Below are 5,412 nucleotides of genomic sequence, written 5' to 3' on the forward strand. Positions count from 1 at the left end.
ATTAATTATTTTTGAGAAAAACAACAAAAATGGCAACACTGTCACACAAGAAAAGGTTTTTTTGCACCAAATACGATTTTACATTGCATACATTACACATTTATATTGACCTTTTTTAGAAAAGGTCAATTAGAAAAATAAATCTTACTTACAATTCTGTAATAAATAAAATTATTATTTAATCATTTTAATTATTATTTAATTATCTGAATAAAGTCCACCCTGCTATACACTAAAAAAGGTGCATAAAACTATTTTACTTAGAAATGGCTCGTAAATAGCACAATTAATTACAAAGACAAACAGCAAGTAACGTGAATTAAACATGAAATTTTCAAGTAGAATTTTCTAGTAAAACATACGTTTTATTTACTTAAAAAAGCATTATATACAGTGTATCCCAGATACAAGTGAAAGCTTTAATTTAACACAAAACTATCCTTTTAAAATATACAAAATATAATATATACCCTTGACACAAATACTGCAAGTAGCCATAAAAATGGTAAAGGTTAGTGTGAGGCTAAAACAACTATGCCTCTTAAAACAGCTCGCAGGACAAACACACTTTAGCCTTTAAGTTAGAGGTGCTTTTGTTGAAGAGGAAGCTCAATTCAGTAACTGGTGTTGTCTCACTGGGAGAAAAGACAACATTTCTGCATTTTATAGCACAGGTGTGGAATCGTACAAACCAGAAGCCTGGAAAGGTGATCTGGTAATTGGCCATGGGAAAAAGACTGTGTGTCAAGGGATTGTCTGTGGTAGATAAGAGACAGGAACTTGTAATCACTTTTTTTATTATTATGTGCCAATCTACAACAACAACGCACTTCAACAAATGTACATATGTGACCCTGGAGCACAAAACCAGTCATAAGGTCTTTTTTTTATTATTGATATTTATACATCTGACATACATCTGAATAAATACACTTTCCATTGTTGTATGGTTTGTTAGGATTGGAAAATATTTGGCCGAGATACAACTATTTGAAAATCTGGAATCTCAGGGTGCAAAAACATCAAAATATTGAGAAAATGTGTCCAAATGAAGTTCTTAGCAATGCATATTACTAATAACAAATTATGTTTTGATATATTTATAGTAAGAAATTTACAAAATATTTTCATGGAACATGATCTTTACTTAATATCCTAATGATTTTTGGCATAAAAGAAAAATCGATCATTTTGACCCATACAATGTTTTTTTTTTGGCTATTGCTAAAAATATACCCAAGCGACTTAAGACTGGTTTTGTGGTCCAGGGTCACATATAAACTTCAGAACACCCCAAAGACACAGTATCATCTTCATGGAACTAAAATAATTAATACATTCTATATATATATATATATATATATATTTATATATTTATTTATTTATTTATTTATTTAGTCATTTAGTCATTTATCAGATTTATTTTTATTATTATTATTATTATTATTTATTACATTCTATATTTGGATGAGAAAATCCAGTACATCTTTAATTATGGGAGTTAGGATGAAATTATTAAGGAATATTCTCTTTAGCATCTTTAGCATTTTCTGATTCTTTCATAGTAAATAAAAAAAGAATTAAATCAAATTATCTGCACCTCTGAGAAAATATACAGAGCTTCACAATGAGTGAAAGACAAATACAAAAAAGACAAACGACTACAGTTGTATCATTTGAAAATGAAAATGGTGGGTTTAGAGTAGAAAGCACCCTGCAATTTTTTTTGCACAAAGCGCAGAGCCCAGAGACTACCGCCCGTATTTCATGCTGCGAATTGCATCTGGTGGCAGCAAAGCGAAACAGCAAGCTTTATTTTCTTCAGACAGTAATGCTAGCGTACCTTTGGCACAGAAAGCCAGTGTCTCTCACAGCTCACTCGGGGCAACTCAGTCAATGGAACAAAGTTAGAAGAATGGAATACAGTCTCTGAACAAAACACACACATTGGCGAGAGAGTGGGCAGACCGGGGCTGGAATTCCACTCGCTGCGCAAGATGAGCAATATGGTGACAGGCAAGAGTGCAGGCACAGGGCCCTTATGCTGAAGCCAAGCATGTTTTCGTCCTGAAATAACCTGTATTTTCATAAGCAAGTCAATCTTTACAGAGGGCAGGTGAACCCTGTAACCACCTGTGCATCCAACTGCAAAGGTCTGGCTGAGCTTAATCTAATTGTGAATGGTGTATTTTGCTGTGCACTTCTTGTGCTGAAACAAAGGAGCAAAAAATCAAATCCAATTATGGCAACTCAAACTACTCAAACTGTGCAGAGATAGCTATGAGCTATTAATAAAGTAACTGTTAAAATGTCAATAATAGTTGTAACAATGAAATCCTTGTCAATATCTTATTGAAGGGAAAAAATGTTCCCAACAGAAATCAAATGCCTGTTTGAGCTAAAATGTACAAAAGGCTCATTACAGAGATCACACAACTTGACAAAGTGTGGAAGCCCAATTTTGTATTTAAAAAGTAAAATGGGTAATAATAAAATAAAGTTAAAAGTAAAAAAAAATAGTCACTTTGTGAGAAATAAGGCCACAATTACCATAAACAGCTGCAATGAGTTTCAAAAAGTTGACATATAAACTTACATTTAGAAGAAATAACCTTGAAATTGTGAGATATATATAAATACAATTGTGATATAAACTCACACTTACACAAAATAAACTCACAATTTCGAGCTATAAAGTTGCAATTATGATAGTCACAATTGTGATATAAAGTAAAATTAACAAAAAAAGCCATAATTCAGAGCCATAAAGTTGCAATTATGATGGTCACAATTTTCATATAAAGTCGCAGTTACAAAAATTTAAGTTACAATTATGAGACATAAAGTTGCAATTACTAAAATAAAATTAAATAAGAAATAAATTATTTTGTTTAAAAAAAAAATATTACAAAAAAAATAATAATAAAATTTGAAGAAACAAAGTTGCAGTTACAAGAGTCACATTTATATTAAATAATTTAACAACTTTGAGAAATTAAGTTTCCATAACAAACAGTGAGCTACCACATATAATAAAAAAAAAACTTTTCAGTACCCAGGTACTGAAAAGGGATGCAGAGGGATGATTTCAATTCCACAGCTACATTTTCATGAATGAACTATCCCAAAATATCACATAATTATTATGTCCTTAGACTTGAACCACTTCAGCATACACAGCGATGGCAGCACCTTAGTGTATTAATAAATGCAGATGAAGGTTGAGTTGTTTGCTCAGATTGCATTTCCACCTTTATTTATGGATTCCCTCCAGTGGCACAGACATCATGTTTTGACACGGCTCTAATGTCAAGATAAGATGAAGAATCACTTCAAGGTGCTCTCTGACACAAGATAAATGGCAGTTGACCTGAAGACACCAGGAGGTGAGGAGCCTTGTGGCACTGTTGTGGTGCTGCTCTAAAAACATTTCCTGTCTGTCTTGAGACACCACACCTTTGGGCCATTTTAGACACAGGTATATCTCATCTATGAAAACTTTGAAATAAAGCTGAATGAATGAGCCTGCCTGTCCATTCAAATAGCTTAAGCCTATCGCATCTGTTATTTTTGCAGTTAATGCCACAACATAAAAATCACAACATAAAATGCAACAAAAGGAGGATTAAAGTCAAGTTTGTTGGCTTCTCCAAGTTGTTACATAAACATATAAAGTATAATGTCAAAACTTGTCACAAATATCTCACAATTTAAAATTCTAAGAAAGAAGATATCTTTCACTCTTCAAATTTTGGTTTTGGTGACAAAAACATCATCTCTTCTCGAAACCGAATCTGAGGGTGAAAAACCGTATACGCTCCGAGTTACTCAACTGCATGAACGCATGCCCAATTCTGCTACATTATTCTCTGAGCCGCGTAAATGATCAAACCTGATGACAGTCTCAGTCTGAGGAAGAGACAGAGCCTACAAAAGGGAAAGTGACAGGCCCTTCTACAACAGATGTTTCTACCGAGGGGAGTCTACTCTCCACTGAGCAGTCTCACACATGAGAGACACCCAAAAGCTCTGGAAACAGTCCTGAAAATGTATGTTCACTGGTAAAAATGCTTTCCCCCCCATACGGACTACCCACCATTGAATATTCCAGACTTGTTCAAAAACACAGAGGGGTATTAACACATAAAAAGCAAAGTACCGTTGCCAAAGTTTGTACAAAAGGCAAGAAAGAAACCGCTGAAGAGCAATCTTAAAGGGATAGTTCACCCAAAAATGAAAATTCTGTTATCATTTACGCACCCTTATGTCGTTCCAAACCTGTATGACTTTCTTTCTTACATGGAAAACAAAAGATGATACTTAGAAAGCATTTTTTTCCTCAGGAACAGACATGGTAACCACTCACTTTCATTCTATGGAAAAGAGAAGCTTGAACATTCTTCTAAGTCACTCTTTTGTGTTTCACATACAAAAGAAAGACCTACAGGTTTGCAATGACATGAGGTGAGTAAATAATGATAGAATTTTCACTTTTGGCTGAACTATCCCTTTAAATCCTACCACACCGAGCATTTGCTTCTATTGATCCACAATCCAGAGAAGAGCCACACTATTGACGGAAAACAAAACACATTAGAAAGGCCATTTGTCAGAAATGTTGCTCTCCAGATCTATCATGAAAAGAAAAATTTTCCCACTGTAAACGATAACACACGTCTGTTCTTCATTTCCAACAGATCAGTGTTAATATGCAGGGGGTCCTGAAGATGGATTGCGGACACACTTTAACCAGTTAAGTGCCGGGGTCACATCACAGACGGGCTTGATAAAAAGTATGAGCCAGAAACAAGGTCTTCATTTGATATGAAGCACTTCATACATCATAATATAGACGCTGTAGCATACATATACACTGTGTGCTCGATTCCAGAGGAGATTTTCAAAAGAGGAGAGACGAGTTCATTGTAGGACAAGCTGACCTTTTTAATGATTTATATCCGATAACTACTGGTGGTTTAAGCTTGTTCACCGCAAAACTGCCATTAATAGGATAATTTCATATGAAACCAAACATGGTGATGAAAGGAAAGCTACTTAATAAAACAGAAAATATGCTGCTTTGCACATGCTACATGGTAGTGACTTAAATAAAAATTATTTCAGAATCAACAAATTCAGACATGCTCATTTACTAAGTTCAGTGGTTTATTCAAGCATTTAAACTCATCTACAATAGACAACGTCCACTGCACAAAACCGCATTATGCCTCTTGTTCGCAGTGGGTCTTAGGGAGCAGTGGCCAGTCTGGTGCCTATTTCCTTGAGACAGGATCTAAGCAGGAGCCAGACGGGAAGGCAAGCATTGCCTTGCAGGAGTCCGGATAAGCCAGCTCTGATGGCTTGATACAGCTCCAGACCCCCAAGCCTGATACCCTGGCCACAGAAGCGGGT

Source organism: Sinocyclocheilus anshuiensis, unplaced genomic scaffold, assembly GCF_001515605.1.
Source record: "Sinocyclocheilus anshuiensis isolate Anshui unplaced genomic scaffold, SAMN03320099.WGS_v1.1 scaffold72, whole genome shotgun sequence".
Classification (NCBI taxonomy): Eukaryota; Metazoa; Chordata; class Actinopteri; order Cypriniformes; family Cyprinidae; genus Sinocyclocheilus; species Sinocyclocheilus anshuiensis.